Raw genomic sequence first — 18,960 nt, 5'->3', positions numbered from 1 at the left:
ATAAATATGACTGCCTGAAATGGCGACCCTTCTGCCCTGATGCCCGGAATAACTCCTCATTCACTGATTGGCCTCACCTCCCCCTTCCAACATTATTGCAAAAAGAAAAAGTACAAACTGTGGTATTTGTTAAGCACTTACTATATATCAATCAGTCAGTGGAATTTATTCAGCACTTATGTGCAGAGCACTGTACTAAGCACTTGGGAGAGTAATAATAATGATTACGGTAGTCGTTAAGCACCTATTATGTGTCAGACCCTGTGCTAAGCTCTAAGTGGATACAAGCTCATCAGGTTGGACGCAGTCCCTGTACCACATGGGGCTTACAGTCAAGCACTGTTCTAAACACTGGAGTAGATACAATATAATCAGGTCTCACACGGATCTTAGTCTAAGAAGGAGGGAAAACAGGAATCCCCATTTTGCAGACGAATGAACTGAGGCACAGAGAAGTTAAGCGACTTGCCCGAGTTCATAAAGCGGACAAGTGGCAGAGGTGGAATTAGAACTCAGGACCTCTGACTTACCAGATTTTTCCACTAGGTTATGCTGCCTTAGATGTCTTTGGGAGGAGACCACCACACTGATTTCCTAGCTTCCTCCTGTTACATCTCCCTCCGTTGGAGCTGAGCATCGGAAGTTATACTATCACCCAGGAACTTCCTGGTGGATCGGTCATCCCTGAAAGGTTATGGCTATTGCCGCTGCGGTCCTTCACAAGTAAGAAACGCCCACCGGAGCCTGAAAGCCTTGGGGGGGGGGGCTGGCCTCATGTGTCTGCCTGTGTCTGCCCAAACGTTCTGTATAAACGGACTCCTTCTGCAGTCAATGGGAGCTTTGTGTGGCAAACAACGGACATATCCGGGCAGGGAAGGCAAATAAATACATTCAGACAAAGTTAGATTTTAGTGCGTGTAACTCAGGAAATTCAATTATGGTCTCCACAGCAACCAAAACTCAACCACAATGTATGTATACAGTTCCTTTCCTCTTGTATATGGTGTTGACTTTCTTGCCTTAATATCTATCTCCGTGAGTGCAGTCTGGCACTTACAATCACTGTTGGAAGCCTAACTTGTCCTGACTTTAGTACATTACAAATAGAATTCCACTCAAAAAAAACCTTTATTCAAGGGTCTAAGAGGGGGAAGAAAATGTATTACACGAACCAAACCCCAAACCAACTTAAATTTGCCCGTCATCGAGACACAGCACAGTGATGTACTCAAATTCATGAAGTTAACTTTCTTGATACGTGACTCTATGGTTTTAGCTGAAATTTTAAGCGTTATTGAAGGCACATCTCCAAGAGATCTTCCCTGATTTCCTCTTTTCCAATTCCCTTCAGCGTCGCTCCGATTCCCTCCCTTTATTCACCCCTTCCTCAGCCCCACGGCACTTATGTACATCCTATAACATATATTTATATTAGTGTCTGTCTTCCCCTCTAGACTGTGAGCTCATTGTGAGCTGGGAATGTGTCTACCAACACTGTTATATTGGACTGTCCCAAGCTCTTAGTACAGCGTTCTGCACCCAGTAAGCACTCAATAAATATGATTGATGGACTGTCTGATTGAAAATACCTGAGTTGGAGCGGTGTAGATTTGGGGATATGAAAATCCCTTGCTTAAGAGTGGTAGACTGCCTGGATATTAACCTCAGAATCTTACCTTTAAAAACAGGGGTATGGTTACTTTCATAATACAGTGCACTTCGGGGAACTTGTCTACCAATTCTGTTGTGTCGTACTTTCCCAAGTGCTTGGACAGTGCTCCGCACTCCGTAGGTGTTGAATAAATACAACTGGGTTTTTACATGGCAGCATTTTCAAATGACCACATTCAGCCATTTTGAAAGAGTGAGGTTGATCCAATCCCAGACTGGGGCTTGTCACACATAGAATGCTGCCTTTGATCTGCTGTTTTTATTTTCTTAGCTGACCTATTTTTTTTCCACGGCTCATTTCTCTATGAACTTTAATTAAGCCTCTCTTGGCTAGAGAGTAAGGAGAGGGTTTTGAATTTTTTTAAAAAAGAAAAACCTTACCAACCTGCTCAGTGACTAGTTTTTCCTTAATTTGACAGTTCCAGTTCAACTTGTGCCCTAAATTTACAGGGCAGTTTTAAACCACTGTCATTTCTCAGTCAAGCCATACGAGTTGGAAACATGTGAGGAAAAAAAACAGTACCAGAGGAGATGCACAGGCAAGCAGTTCAAATTTTGACGTGGAAAAAGCCAGTAAATCTATGTCTGTCATTATCATCATATCGTCAAAGTTATTTACTGACCCCTTACCAAATGCAGAGCACTGTACCACATGCATGGGAGAGTATAATACAGCACAGTTGGTAGACACCTTTCCTGCCTGCAATGAGCTTACAGTCTAGGGGTGGTGACAAACAGCAGTATAAATAATTTGTAATATATAATGCCCTTCACTCTTCCCCCACCCTCCACCCAAATTCCACCACACACATATATTGACTTTAATTCTAAATTCCCACTGTTTCACCCTTCACCTGCAGTCCTGGGGCAGGAGGATTAGAGGGGAAAATATGGACCGAAGACCCGGTGGATTTAATAATTTAATTGCCCAAGCGCTTAGGAGTTTAGGATTAATTCAACATTCAGTATGTTTGCTTCTTTTTCATTAGCAGAAGCCTGCTTCAAATAATTCATTTGAGTAAAATGCTAATTGAGACTCTTAAGAGTCTTATGCCTGCATAGTGGATTTTTTTTTTTCTCCTTCAGTTCTATTTGACTAGGCAGAGGGCATTAACCTGAAACTGGCATTTCACACCAGTCTGCCATTTGGGCATAAAGCAGTTTTCAGCGGCCACTTTCTGCATTTCGTTCTCAAAGTTGTCTTGGTCAATTAGTGCAGTGTCACAGCCGTATGTAGTTATTGTAACTCCAGCTGTGAGCTGTTAATAATAAAGTTACCCACAGGACCTTCCTGCCATATGGTTGATGGTCAATCCCGGCTAAAATATGCATTTGAAAAAAATGCTCTGTCAACAGCACCTGGGCATAGGTCATGAGATTTGAAACTGGCATGTAACAAACCACCGAGTTTGTGATAGGGAGAATTTACCTCCACATCCTCGACTTTCCCAACTTTGACATGTTTCTCCTGGGGTAGATTGGAGCGATAGCTAAAATGACACAGCTGGAATTGGAAGACAACCAGACAAAACACGGTGAAAATTAGAAGCAGAGTGGCCTAATGGGTAGAGCTCAGGCCTGGGTTTTAATCCCAGCTCGGCCACTTGTCTGCTGTGTGACCTTGGGTGAGTCACTTTACTTCTCTGGCCCTCAGTTGGCTCATCTGTAAAATAGGGATTAAGATTGTGAGTTCCACGTGGAACAAGGAATTGTGTCCAACCTGATTAGCTTCTATCTACCCCAGCACGTAGAACAGCGCCTGGCATATTATAAATTCTTAACAAATGCCATTTAAAAAAAAAAAGAAAAGTAGAATGTGGGTTGGCGAAGGGGGTTAAAAACAAGTCTGCTTGGATTTTTTTTATAGAAGGAGACAGAAATACATTTCGGTCATGGGAAATACTACATGACACATTTTATTCATGGTGGTTAGAGAGACAAATAAAAAGAAACCTGTTGATGGCACATGCCAGGTGAGTGAAGTACGGAAGATTAACCCACTTGGGTTTATCCAGTTAACATTCTACCCTAGATCTCATCTTTGGTCCTGGCAAGTAGCTGAACTTTGACTTCTGTTCCAGACTGTAGCCTCTCTCGGCGCGTGAATGACTATGCCGCTAAATTGCTTGCTCTATTGGAAAACGAAGGCTGACAGCACTTGCATCACTTTCGTCCGAACTACAAAGAGCCACAGCAGAAAAAGCATCAGTAAATAAAGAACTAAATCAAAGATGACACTGGTGTGTGTTTGGAGTTGAATAGGCCAAGGTCGGCCCACAGGGAGGCAGAGCGATTGCTGTCTCTGGGATCACTGGATAAGCCACCGTGGGCAGGGTAAGATTGGGTGATATGCGATCCAAGCAGCCCGGGCTGCTGATGCAGGAGGGGATGTAGCCCCCTCAGATTCCTCTGTGAAGCCACAGGGAAACAGAAGAGGAGCCTGAATGAGGAAATGGGATCTTGGCTGTTCCCCCTTCCTCCTCCTCTGGACTCCCGGAAGAGGGTGACTTCTGCTACAGGCCCTCAACTTGAAGAGTTTGGGAAGCCCCCTTCTAAACTCTGAGCAAACAAAGTCCCATACCCCCTTCCTCAAACTTTCACTCTACCTCTTAAGCGAATCCCTGCCGTGAACATTCGGCCCAATTAAACCAGCTCTGCGACTCTGATTAAAGAAGTACATTCATCTTCTCTCCTAGTTTCAGATAACCCCCAGTTCCTCCCAGAAATTACCTTTCATCTCCCAGAACATGCAAAGGGATAGCTTTGGTACGCAGAGAATGAAGCATGATTTCTCTAAACTGAAAACAGAGAGGCTGCTAATTGCCGCTCAAAGAGCAATCGTGCAGTGAGGGCTTTATTTATTAAAAGGACCTAAATCCTGTTTGCAGGGAGTAGAACCTGATTAGATTAGCTGATAATTAGAAGCACAGTGCTCATGATAGAGTTGAAGCTAGATTACCTGAAGCTGTGGGCCCTCAGAGAGTTTTCTGATACCAGAGGGACATTTCTGGGGAAAACACTTTTGCCATGGAGATAAACTGCTTTAGTTCCCTTCAATCATTCAATTCTGTTTATTAAGCACTTGCTCTTGCCAAAACACCGGTCTAAGAGCTAGGGAGAGTACAACAGAATTGCTAGACATGATCCCTGCTTTCAAGAAGTCCAGTCCCATGGTTTTTCCAAAAGGCCACTTTACCTCATGAATAGAATCTGCACTGCCCAGTTTCAATCCCACTTCTCCAATCCACTTTTCCCATTTCACGTAATGTTTCTCCTTTGTTACACAAAGTTGGTGACAAAACGTGTGTCAAAACTACGCTGTCAGCTCGTTGTGGGCAGGGAATGTGTCTGTTTAATGTTGTATTATACTCTCCCAAGCACTTAGTACGGTGTTCTGAACGCACAAAGTGCTCGATAAATACAAGTAGATGAATGTATAGACTAAGAGCTGACTCTGTAATCCATTTTGATGTCTCTCTCCCCCCAAAGACTGTAAGCTCCTAGTGGGCAGGGAGTACTGTCTACTGACTCCAATGTAGTGTACTTTCCCACGTGTTTAACACAGTACTCTGCCCACAGTCAGTGCTCAATGAATACCACTGATTGATTGATCGATTGAGTATAGAAATATCTCCCGTTTCCTCATCCTGAGGACCCGGATAGCATTGTGATAACCAAAATGCCAGCGGCCTGAAGGCAAAGGAGAAAAAACCCAGGACTTGGAAAATCTACACTCTAGATATTTAACCTAGAATAGTAGGGGGGTTACCTCAATAGCAAAGCCAACCACAGACTCACCGATATCCCTTCAGTTTTAAAGGGTTACCAGAAGTTGGAATCTTGCCGAAGATTTCTCTGGACAAATATATTTTTGCTGAAGCCTACATGACTCAAGAGGATAGAGTTTTTATAAAGCACACAAAGCATAGGCAAAAGGGCACGGCCCTGCTAATCAGGAGACCTGGATATGCTCCACAGCCTCACCACTGATCTACCGTGTGACATTGGACAAGTCACTTTACTTCTCAGGACCTCAGTTTCCTCATCTGTAAAATGGGGATAAAATAGATCATGAACCCTGTGTGGCAGAGGGATTGGGACTGTGTCCAATCTCATAAAATTGTATCCACCCCAGAGTTTAGCACAGAGCGGGAGTCTCTTCTTCACCGCCTTTCTCATTCCATTATTGAGGCACCACAAGGAGTCCCTTCCTGATCTATGCTGCTTCTTTCGAACAGAAAGATGGAAAAAGGATGCAATACCAGCTTTTGTGGATACATCACTCTTTCCTCTAGTATTTCTTCAAATAATAATAATAAAAATTATGGTATTTGTTGAGTGCTTACTATGTGCCAAGCACTGTTCTTCGCAGTGGGGTAGATGCAAGGTAGGCAGGTTGTCCCACATGGGGCTCACAGTCTTAATCCCCATTTTACAGATGAGGAAACTGAGGCCCAGAGAAGTTAAGGGGCTTGCCCAAGGTCACACAGAAGAGTAGTGGTGGAGCTGGAATTGGAACCCATGACCTCTGCCTCCCAAGCCCGCGCTCTTTCCACTAAGGCATACTGCTTCTCTGACTTAGCTTCTGTCCCGTGTGCCCTTAATAATAATGATAATGTTGGCATCTGTTAAGCGCTTACTATGTGCTGAGCACTGTTCTAAGCACTGGGGTAGATACAGAGTAATTAAGTTGTCCCACGTGGGACTCACACTCTTAATCCCCATTTTACAGATGAGGGAACTGAGGCACCGAGAAGCGAAGTGACTTGCCCGAAGGTGGCAAGTGACAGGTGGCAGAGCCGGGATCAGAACCCATGACCTCTGACTCCTAAACCCGTGCTCTTTCCTCTGAGCCCCGCTGCTTCTCCTTTTTTCAGGAAAAGGGATGATGAAATATAGTTCAATCAGTGGGGTTCAATCAGTGGTATTTATTGAGCGTGTGCTGTGTTGAGAACCCTGTGCTAAGCCCTTGGGAAAATACAACAGTAGATACGATCCCTGCCCACAAGAAGCACACACTCTATAGTGGGGAGTCAGACACTGAAATAGACTAGCGACTGGGGTAATAGTAATCACTCAATCGTGCTTACTGAGCACTTACTGTGTGCAGAGCACTGTACTAAATGCTAGTAGAGTATGGGCTGCAGCAGAGCTATGGACCCTCCTTCTGCCGAGCATTAATCTCACTGAGGAAGCAACAATAAATCGGGGGAGTTCGTGACGATGACGATGATGGTATTTGTAAGCGCTGACTACGTGCCGAGCACTGTTCTAAGCACTGGGTAGATACCAGCTAATCAGGTTGGACACAGTCCCTGTCCCACACGGGGTTGACATTCCTAATCCCCATTATACAGATAAGCCAGCTGAGCCCCAGAGAAGTGAAGCGACTTGCCCAAAGTCACACAGCGGACAAGCGGCGGATCCGGGATTAGAACCCGGGTCCTTCTCACGCCCCAGGCTCCTGCTCTATTCAATAATAATAATGTCGATATTCGTTAAGCGCTTACCATGTGCCGAGCACTGTTCTAAGCGCTGGGGTAGACGCAGGGGAATCAGGTTGTCCCACGTGTCTTAACAGTCTTAATCCCCATTTGACAGATGAGGTAACTGAGGCACCGAGAAGTGAAGTGACCTGTCCAAAGTCACCCAGCTGACAAGTGGCCGATGCGGGATTCGAACCCATGACCTCCGACTCCAAAGCCCGGGCTCTTTCCACTGAGCCACGCTGCTTCTCTAGTTCAAGTTGGAAGGGATTTCCCTCTTACCTGCGCTGTGAACCAGAAAACTGGGGAACACAAATCTGTGCCAGATGGGGTCCTCTCTGGCAGCTCAGATTGGAGATGGAGATGTAGTCTTTGGGTCACCAGCTCTTAGTGTCCCCTCACCTTCCCAGTGTCACACGATGTCAACTCGCAATCTGGTTTGTCTTCTTTTCTGATTCCCCAAACTCCTTCACCAAATCCTGACTTCTGCAAACAATACATCCAATATTTCTTTCGGGGCTAATTATTTTGGAGCGGGACAGAAACCAGCACCCAGAAAAATCCGTTGACATGAAAGGAGTCGACGTGAAATTTAAAACGGAGACACTCCCGCCCCCAGCTCCGGAGCTAAGGCACGGAGCCGCCTGACGGAAAGTTGGCATCCGTCCGTCCTGACGCGGCTGAAGTGACAAGCTGGCTGGCAGGGCTCAAGAGTGCTTACGGGGTGGACTAATATTTACAGGCTAAAGGAGGTCTCTGGCTTTGTTGAAATAACACCACTTGCTTCACTTGACTGCTGCCCCGTCGCAGCCCTTCAGAAACGGCTACCAAGGGAGGAGGGAAGGGGTTGTGAGCTCTCGTCGGAGGTTCGGATCTACCTCGAACCAAAAAAAAGAGAAAAAGAAGTCACAGTTATGTTGACCAGATTTCAGCAGGCCAAGTGTAAATAATGAGATCATTCTTCAGGAATACCGTGTGCTGAAAACGAAAAACTAAATGCTGAACTAGGCCAAAACTAAAGAAAATAGATGAGGAATATTTGGAGAATTCAAGAAGAGAAAGGTTTCTTCTAGATGTGGGTATTCTACGGGCACACATAAATGTGCGCATACTGAATTCTAAAGACGTACATGCAAAACATTCCAGACAAGCATTGCTTTCTCCTTTTGTTTCCCTCCGCAGCCCTTGGCTGAAAAGTCCTGGAATTTTTGCCTTCCAGCAGGGAGAGCAGAAAGCAGTAGGGTGACCGCATAATTTCTCCAAAGGTTCTGGGACTCGTCCTCGTGACATTAGGTAGGTTCATCTGACTAATGCATGCGAATCTCAAATTGTCGCTGCTCAACGGGGACATAATGATAATAATTTTAATATTATCATCATGTTTATTAAGTGCTTACTCTATGCCGGCCACTAAGCACTGGGGTGGATGCAAGCAAAATTGGGTTGGCCACAGTCCCTGTCCCACGTGGGGCTCACAGTCTCAATCCCCACTTTCCGGATGAGGGAACTGAGGCCCAGAGAAGTGAAGCGACTTGCCCGAGGTCACCCAGCAGACACGAGGCGGAGCCGGGATTAGAACTCATACAGCCCAGCCGTTTGCCCAGTGGGAAGAGCACCGTCTGCTGCGGCTGGGCCCTCAGGGTCGAGATTTGTGACCACAGAGCAAACCAGGGGTGCTCTCTGAAGGGGGCAGACCCAGCGGGAATTCAGGAATTCCCAAAATAGCTGGCTAATGTGGGTGGAGAAGACAGCGCTGACTACCACTGGGTGCCTGGCACATAGTAAGCAGCGTGGCTCAGTGGAAAGAGCCTGGGCTTAGGAGTCAGAGGTCATGGGTTCTAATGGGTTCGACTCCCGGCTCCGCCACTTGTCAGCTGTGTGACTGTGGGCGAGTCACTTCGCTTCTCTGTGCCTCAGCGACCTCATCTGTAAAATGGGGATTAACTGTGAGCCTCACGTGGGACAACCTCATTACCCTGCATCTCCCCCAGCGCTTAAAACAGTGTTCTGCACATAGTAAGCGCTTAACAAATGCGAATATCATTATCCCAGCTCCGCCACGTGTCAGCTGTGTGACTCAGGGCGAGTCACTTAATTTCTCGGCGCCTCAGTTACCTCATCTGTAAAATGGGGATTAAGACTGTGAGCCTCTCCCTCTCCCTTCCCCTCCCCTCAGCACCGTGCTCATTTGTCTATATTTTTATTACCCTATTTATTTTGTTAATGAGATGTACATCTCCTCGATTCTATTTACCGCTATTGTTTTGCCCGTCTCCCCCGATTAGACTGTGCGCCCGTCAATGGGCAGGGATCGTCTCTATCTGTTGCCGAACTGTACATCCCAAGCGCTTAGTACAGTGCTCTGCACATAGTAAGCGCTCAATAAATACTATTGAATGAATGAATGAACATGGGACAACCCGATTATCCTGTATCTCCCCCGGCGCTTAGAACAGTGCACAGCACATTGTAAGCGCTTGACAAATACCAGCATTATTATCATCATTAACGATTTTCATCATTATTATTACCAGAGTTCCCGCCTGCAGGTTCACGAGCACAGCAGTGGCATTATGCAATGGCCACTTTATCTGTAAACGTGTCACGCGTGTACAGTGCGTCACATGTGTACGACGCATCGCGTGCGTACAGTGCGCCACGTGTGTAAAAAGTCCCTCGTAAAGCCACGGTGTACTGCACAGTGTGACTCATCCCTACACTCCTGGTTGCTCATTGCGCTTCTTGCCTGAGGAGGAACGTGACTGGCAGGGATGAGAGAGTATAAGTGATGCCAACTCAAACCACTATCAATCCGTTTTAGAGAAGCAGCATGGCCTGGGAGTCAGAAGGATCTGGGTTCTAATCCCAGCCCCGCCCTTTGCTTTGTGACCTTGGGCAAAGCCACTTCACTTCTCTGTGCCTCAGTTCCCTCAGCTGTAAAATGGGGATTAAGTCTGCGAGGCCCCATGTGGGACAGGGACTGTGTCCAACCTGATTTGCTTGTATCCACTTCAGAATTTAGTACAGTGCCTGGCACTTATCAAATGCCACAATTATTATCATTACTATTAATAAAAAGAATTTACCGTCTTCAGAATAATAATAATAGTATTTGTTTAGCACTTACTATATGCCAAACACTGTTGGAAGCACTGGGGTAGATACAAGGAAATCAGGGTGTCGCACGTGGGGCTCACAGTCTTAATCCCCATTTTACAGAGAAGGAAACTGAGGCACAGAGATGTTAAGTGGTTTGCCCAAAATCGCACAGCAGACAAGTGGCAGAGCGGGGATTAGAACTCAGGACCTCTGACTCCCAAGCCCAGGCTCTTTCCACTAAGCCACACAGCTTCTCTAATACCGTACTAAGCACTTGGGAGAGTACAGTATAACAGAGTCGGTAGACTTGTTTCCTGCCCAGGATGAGCCCTCAGGTTAGAGGAGGAGACAGGCACTGAAATAATGTCTAGCACTATAATCTCTAATCTCTCACTAATAAACTCCTTGCAGTTTCTTCATCCCGGCATTTCGGACATCATCCCCGAAAGAGACTGTCGCACCCCCTACATTAATTGTTCTCCTTTTTATCATGATTTAAAAATCTCATTTAAGAAACCAACTAGCACTGAAGCTGCCGCGAGAAGCAGCACGGCCTACTGGAAAGAGCACAGTGTGGGAGTCAGAGGAGTCGAGTTCTAATCCGGTGACCGTCACTCGTCTTCTGTGTGACCTTGGGCAAGTCACTCGTGGCTCAGTGGAAAGAGCACGGGCCTGGGAGTCGGAGGTCCTTGGTTCGAATCCCGGCTCTGCCATTTGTCAGCTGTGTGACTGTGGGCAAGTCACTTCACTTCTCTGTGCCTCAGTTACCTCATCTGTAAAATGGGGATTAACTGTGAGCCTCACGTGGGACTACCTGTATCTACCCCAGCGCTTAGAACAGTGCTCTGCACATAGTAAGCGCTTAACAAATACCAACATCATTACCTTCCCTGTACCTCTTCTGTAAAATGGGGATTAAACTGTCCTCCCTCTGACTTCAACTGGGAATCCTCTGTGGGATAGGGACTGTGTCCACCATTCATTCATTCATTCAATATTCATTCATTCAAGCACTTAGTTCAGTGCTCTGCACATAGTAAGCGCTCCATAAATACTATTGAATGAATGAATGAACATGGGACAACCCGATTATCCTGTATCTATCCCAGAGCTTAGAACAGTGCACAGCACATTGTAAGTGCTTAACAAATACCAGCATTATTATTATCATTAACAAATTTCATTATTATTATTATTATTAATAAGAGCTTCCTATGTGCAGAGCACTGTACTAAGCGCTTGGAATATACAATTCAGCAACAGATAGAGACAATCCCTGCCCATGATTAACTTGTATCTACCCCAGCGTTTAGAACGTAGTAAACACTTAACAAATATATATTTTTTTTAAATGGTCTAAATGAAATGAAATCATTTTAAAACAAAGTGACATTTCAGAACTTTCTGATTTCAAATTGTTTAAAAGAAAAATATTGCTAACTCAAATAATATCCTGTTGCCATTTTCCTTGGTGCAGCAAAGTAAGAAGCATTTACCGCTGTTAAAGTGAAATGTCTAAAAAAATGAAAAGATGCCATCAGTGGGTAGATCACCAAAAAATTCTCTCCACACTATAGAAGAGTCAAAAACTTCTCAATGAGGATTCCAGACTGTAAGGCATAAATGGTGATATTGTCTTCCTGGCTTTTAGTCACAGCCAGTTAGACTTCAAGCTCCATGTATTCACAAGTTTTTTTCTTTGTTTTCTTTTTTTCAAATTCAAGACTAGGTTTTAATACCTTCTCTGTTGGGGAAAATCCTGAAGTTAGAAAGGATGTGGTCTAAAGTGTTGAAGCATTTATCCACATGCAAAAATATATAGTACTGGGGAATGAAATAACACATTTATCCCTACTACCGAGGAGAGATTCATAAAATGTCAGATTATAAATATATATATATATACATGTATACATATGTATGTATGTGTGTTTTATATATACATATATGTATATACATATATGGAGAGAGAGAGAGAGAGAGAGAGAGAGAGAGACTCATTTGATCATATTGACTATGACTTACTGAACTTCCATCTTCCAGGAGAATGTGATTTTATTATTGTTCTCAATATCACACAGGAGCCAATAACCTTGGCAACTCTCATTAATATCTTTGGAAATCTGTTTATTTGCTTGTCCCCTTTATCAGTGTTTTAGCATCATGAATCCCAATAAATGTCAGCCTTGACTTAATTATATATTCATGAATCTTCTGGTTTTCTCTCTACTAGTTTCCCACTGCCTTTGTCCATACTGTCATCTAAAATGAAACAGACTTTTGTCCACGGAGCATCTTTGGGAAGAATTCGTTAGGGCAGTCCAAAGGGACTGGAAAAAAGTGAGAACAATTCCCTCCTGGCAAGGACAAACACTACATTTGAACTCCACCATTTCTCCGTTTTCAATTCTAGTTCCTAAGGCGTCAAACCATCTACTTGACAATCATTTATCTCTCATTGTTCAAGGTGACACTGCCGATGTGCAATCCTAAGCATGTATGTGGTTGTGGCTGAACAGATCACCGTACGAGCAACCACGCATTCCAGCACATTCCATGCGCTGCTGCATTTTTTATTTGCAGAGCAATAGTTGTCAGAGTATTTATTCAGTGTTTACTTTATGTCAAGTAATGCACTGAATCCTGGAAATGAACATACGAGTTGGTCTGTCTCTGTTTTCTACTCTGTCTCTTGCATTCCAATTTATGCCCACCCTCTGCTCAAGGAGAAGAATCCCTCTCCTAATTGCTGTCCTCCAGGCTTGCCTATTTGCTGAAGAGTTCTCCCATCAGTCCACAGCTATTTCACACAAGCCAGAAGAAACAGATTAAATAGCAGCCTACGCCAAGCATATTGTCCGTCGTCCTGTTCTGACTTGGGAACAAGGGCCACGTTCGTCACAAATAGGGAACGCAAGAACATTCAAATTGAAGAGGTGGCTCGTCGAAGCATGGAAAGCCAACCAACTGTGAAGCTGTGTCTTTAACCAAAATGATGAGAAAAGCACCCGGAATCCAGGTATCTACTAATAATGGTGGTATTTGTTAAGCGCTTACTGTGTGCAAAGCACTGTTCTAAGCACTGGGGGGATACAAGGTGATCAGGTTGTCCGACGTGGGGCTCACAGTTTTAATCCTCATTTTACAGATGAGGTAACTGAGGCACAGAGAAGTTAAGTGACTTGCCTAAAGTCACACATCTGGCAAGCGGCTGAGCAGGGATTAGAACCCATGATCTCCGACTCCCAAGCCCGGAGTCTTTCCACTGAGCCTTGTTTCTCCTCTAACAGTAGAAAAATGGTGTAGTAAATGGACAGAGGATGGTGCTGGAGTCAGAGGATCTGGTTCTAATCATGGCTCTGCCCCTTACCTGATGCATGACCTTGGGCAAGTCACTTAACTTCTCTCTGCCTCAGTTTCCTCATCTGTAAAATGGGGATAAAATATCTCTTCTCTCTTCCCTATTAGCCTGTGAGCCCCTTGTGCCCGATCTGTCTTTTAGGCTATGAGCCCGTTGTTGGGCGAGGACTGTTTCTATCTGATGCCCAAATTGTACTTAGTATAGTGCTCTGCACATAGTAAGCACTCAGTAAATACGACTGAATGAACGATAGCTTTAGTACAGTGTTTTGCACATAATTAGAGTTTAGCAAATACCTCAGTTGATAATAATCTACAAGTAAGGAGGGAAGCTGGTCATCTAGTGGGGGAAGACAAGGGGCATGAATAGCTGATATAAAAGAGTTGAAGGAGTAAAGGTATGAGTATAAATGATCAAAGTCAGTAAATGAATAAAGAAGGGATCAACAGAGATGCACGTGAGTTTTCAAGTAGCTTTTGGGGTGAAATCACCGGGAAATGAAGGTCCGATTAGTGGCACAAGTCCAGACCTTGTAGAAAAGATGACATTTCAGGACAGCTCTCAAGGTGATTTGGCAGATTTGAGATGAGAGGGACATCAATGAGGGCATAAAGGCACTGGGTCTTTCTAAATTTCATACATCCATGTTTCCCCATGATGCAGTGTCTCCCTTTATGGACTTTTTTAATATAATTTTTTTTGGGGGGGGGGGCATTTACCCTCTCAGAATCACACCTGGAGAGTTTCCAACATCCTACCAGTCTCAGCTATGGAAAGGTGAGTCAACAGAGGCATACCCATTCCATTCCTAGCTTGGGCAATGGTTAATAATGTTGGTATTTGTTAAGTGCTTACTATATTCAGACCACTGTTCTAAGCACTGGGGGAGATACAGGGTCATCAGGTTGTCCCATGTGAGGCTCACAGTTAATCCCCATTTTACAGATGAGGTCACTGAGGCACAGAGAAGTTAAGTGACTTGCTCACAGTCACACAGCTGACAAGTGGCAGAGCTGGAAGTCGAACCCATGACCTCTGACTCCGAAGCTCAGGCTCTTTCCACTGAGCCACGGTTAGTGAGTGAAAGGCAATCTGCTTCAAGTCAAAACTCCCCTGGCCTGGGCAGCAGCGTCACGGGAAAGAGTCGAGGGCGGAGACTCAAGTTAACTGCGCGGAAGAAGGCTATGGTAAACCACTTCCATATTTTTACCAAGAAAACTCTATGGATACACTACCGGAACGATTGCAGATGGAGCTGAGGCATTCTGGAAGAGATGTGTCCACGGAATCGCTATAGGTCGGAGACGACTCGACAGCACAAGACAACAAGGCAGGTTTAGCGCTTACTGTGTCAGCCACTGTATTAAGCTTTGGGGTAGATAAAATTTAATCAGATTGGACACAGTCCCTGTCCCACGCAGGGCTCATAGTCTTAATGCCCAATTTACAGATGAGGGAACTGAGGCACAGAGAAGTTAAATGACTTGCCTAAAGTCACGCAGCTGACAAGTGGCAGAGCTGGGATTAGAACCCAGGTCCTTCTCTATCCATTAGGCCACGCTGCTCTTCAACAATCAAACTTTATAGCAACAATCAAACTTCGTATCTCTTTCATCCTGGAAGGACATCTTTAGCTTGTTCACACACATTTGGTTTGAGGATCCCAGCTTTAGTATTCATGGGCTCCCTGTCTCTCACCAAGATGTTAAGTAACTTAGACTGGTACACTGTTTCTTTTCTTGAATCCTAATCTTAGCCTCAGCACCATTTGCTTTCTCAGCTACTCCATCAAATCTTGACACCAAGCAGCAACTTGCAGTAGCACTATATCAAATTTGTCATCAGTAAGTGTCATTGCAGAATCCATTGTATTAAGCCTGCTATTACTATAGATCACTTTCAATATCTTTGAGAGTTCTATCTGCCCGGAAGAAAATCATGGCACAAAAATGAGTGGAACAAAGGGAATGCTTTAGAGAATGTCACCTCTTGTCCTGTGCATCAGAGGCTAACTTGGTTCTGGTCAAGCCCTAGGGATGTGGGTTCCGATCCAGGTGGGAACTTTGACTGGAGAGCCTTCTTAAACACAGTCATTCATTCATTCAATCGTATTTATTGAGCCCTTACTGTGTGCAAAGCACTGTACTAAGCTCTTAGGAGAGTACAATGTAACAACAAACAGACACGTTCCCTGCCCACAACGAGCTCGTAGTCTTAGCTTTGGAGAAGCTGAGGCGTTTAGCCCGCAAGGAAAGCTTCAGTAATCTGAGGTCATAAGGGAATGGTCTCTCAGAAGTCCTATCCTGGAAGCTCCAGCAGTAGCTTAGCACTGTGGAAATTTTTCTCTTCAGATTACTGGAGAAATCTGTTACAAATAATAATAATAATGGCATTTTCTAAGTGCTTACTATGCATCAATCATTGTTCTAAGCGCTGGGGTAGATACAAGCTAATGAGAGGCACAGTCCCTGTCTCTCATGGGGCTCACAGTCTTAATTCCCATTTTACAGATGAGGGAATTGAGGCACCGAGAAGTTCAGTAACTTGCCTGAGGTCACACAGCAGACAAGTGGCAGAGATAAGATTAGAACCTGGTCCTTCTGACTCCCAGGCCTATGCTCTATCCACTAAGCATGCTCTTTCCCATTTCTGGGTAAGAGAGACCTTAAATCCGTGGTCCCCCCATCCAGAGATGAATTCATTTTGTGACTCGCCGTACTGCTTTTGTGAAGTAACTTGCTTCTTGGGGATTTTTTTTCCCTGTGGAATCACCACCTGGGGAAAACCGGCATGAAATTTCTGAGGAAAATTGTATGACCGTCATTTCTCCCCGAGATTTTGCCATCCTAGGAATGCTGGAGTGCATCCCACTGTTCCCTTAACAGATTGGCTCCACTTCCACACAAATTCAGATCTGGTGTCTCCATGGAATCCTGGGATAGAAAGAGCTCTACAGATGAGCACAGAGCAGAGTTCCGTCTTCTAGTGGGTGGCCTCGGGTGGGAAAGGGAAAGGGAGAATGACACAACACAAAGTTACTAGCCTTACAATTTGTGTTTACTGTGTGTCAAGTGCTGTTCTAAGTGCTGGAGTAGATACAAGCTAATAGGTTAGACTCAGTCCCTGAATCTCATGGGGCTCACAGTCTTAATCATTCATTCATTCAATCATATTTATTGAGCGCTTACTGTGTGCAGAGCACTGTACTAAGTGCTTGGAAAATGCAATTCCCCTCCCTCAGGTTCCCCTCCCCTCCCCATCGCCCCGACTCACTCCCTTTGCTCTTCCCCACAACCACTCCACAGCAATTGTGTTTCTATGGACATATCTATGACTCTATACGTGTTTTGATGTGTATATATCTATAATTCTACTTATATCGATACTATTGGTGCCTGTTTATTTGTTTTGTTGTCTGTTTCCTCCCTTCTAGACTGTAAGCCTGTTGTGGGCAGGGATTGTCTCTAATGCTGAATCCAACTTTCCAAGCGCTTACTTCAGTGCTCTACACACAGTAAATTCTCAATAAACACGATTGAATGAATGACTGAATGAATGAATAATTGATTCCTTCATAAAGATTCTTGGTCCTGAAGAGTCTCAGGACTGAAGCTCTTCATCATTCCTGATGGGAGACTTCATCATCACTATTATTATGATTATTAATAAGGGGTGGGGTGGGATTGAATGGGGAAAGAGTAGTTCTGATAATGGAGTAAAAGAAAGAGGGCAAGGAGGAACAAATTAGAAAAAGATCGGGAAAGGCAAAAAAGCAATTGGGAGAAAGGAGCAAAAGACAAATACAGGAATGAGAGGAAAGAGAAAAATGAAAAAAAGGAGAAGAAAGGAGGAATTGATAAGGAAGATGAGCGATAAACAGAACAAAAAATGTACAAGATACAGAGCAATATGAAGAGTTCATGGGAAAAACCTGAGTCAAAAAGAACAAAAGGTAAGTTCAAACATAGTTGAGGGAGCAAGTGGAAAAGCAAGAGTTGGGAACATTTGGGAGAGCAACAAGTGGTGAGAGTGAAAGAACAAGAGCACTGAGTGGGTAAGAGAAGCCCACCAGGAAGAGGGAGGGCTAGGTCACATCACAGTCTTCCTCCCTGTGGATAGGAGTGAAATATGTGGGCTTTTCTAACATTTAGAACAATTCATTTATCCTCAGGTGATACTGTATTTTGGAATAACTCTTCTGAAGTCCCACCTTGGAAGTCTCACCCAATGACCTGACAGTAAATTTCTAAATATTTTTTTCCCCCAAAGGGAAAAAAAACAAGAAGTCATTAGCAGCTGGTTTTAGACTCAGACTAGGTTAGTGAATCAGACTCAGTTTAACACAGTATCAATTGCTTGGGCTGAAATTATGAGTGCTAATGTGTTAACATTATAACAACTTCATTAATACCAATTCAGTTCTTTGTGACTCTACTTATCCTTAAGTGCCCTTATGACCACAAACTTCCCCAGGTATGGGTGGATAGTAGGGGTTGTGGAAACTGATCTTTAATTTCTTTAAACTGGGAAACAAGATAAAATTGCAGACATAGTTCACACTTTTAGGGGATATAAATCCTACTCTTTATGTAAATGTGTCAGCACAGTGAACTCCTGAGTTCCAATTTTCAACAGCCCTAAATGTGCTAGTTCTGGGAGAGCCATAGTAGTCCTCTAGACTGTAAGCTACCTGTGGGCAAGGAACACGGCTACCAACTCTGTATATCGTTCTCTCCCAAGTACAGTGCTCTGCACACCATAAGTGCTCAATAAATATGAGTGATTTTTCCCTTTCACTGTAACATACATTAGACTGCCTGTCATTTTGCTACTGACAGAATGTGTGCAGTTGTGGTTGATTAGACTATTTGACTGTCAGTCCCTTTCCCCAGAACGTGTACAAAGATTGTCCCTTGCCATTCAGAGTGCCTGATGACATTTTTCATTTCTCCTCTGCTGACGCAATCATCTGAAAATTTGTTCTGCAACAGATTCATCCAAACTGGCGGTCTTCTGCTGTCTCCCATCTGTCCACTACTATACACATCATCTGAGATTTTGCTCCACTCTTTTTATGGTTTTAATGCCAGCTTGCCACAGAGCACCTGTTTATCTACGCTGTTGTATTCCATTCTCTTGATCTAACCGACCCAAGGAGATATGATGTAGAAGGGTACATTCCAGGACTTGATTGTCTTTGGATAATGTTACTGTTGTTGTCTTATGCTGTCATGTCCGACCCGTAGCAATGCCGTAGACACATCTCTCCCAGAATGCCCCACCTGCATCTGCAATGGTTCTGGTAGTGTATCATAGAGTTTTCTTGGTAAAAATACAGAAGTG

General features: G+C 44.3%; 1 long non-coding RNA gene across 1 annotated transcript; it reads left to right on the top strand.

Annotated features, from left to right (window-relative positions):
• The first annotated feature begins 854 nt into the window (after positions 1 to 854).
• Positions 855 to 3,906, top strand: LOC114813862. The gene is made up of 2 exons (XR_003761624.2): positions 855 to 971; positions 3,753 to 3,906. It is a non-coding gene; the product is annotated as an uncharacterized LOC114813862 (long non-coding RNA).
• Positions 3,907 to 18,960: the final 15,054 nt, after the last annotated feature.

The sequence above is a fragment of the Ornithorhynchus anatinus genome, chromosome 8 (genome assembly GCF_004115215.2).
Source record: "Ornithorhynchus anatinus isolate Pmale09 chromosome 8, mOrnAna1.pri.v4, whole genome shotgun sequence".
Taxonomy (NCBI): domain Eukaryota; kingdom Metazoa; phylum Chordata; class Mammalia; order Monotremata; family Ornithorhynchidae; genus Ornithorhynchus; species Ornithorhynchus anatinus.
This window is presented reverse-complemented; position numbering and strand designations above follow the sequence as displayed.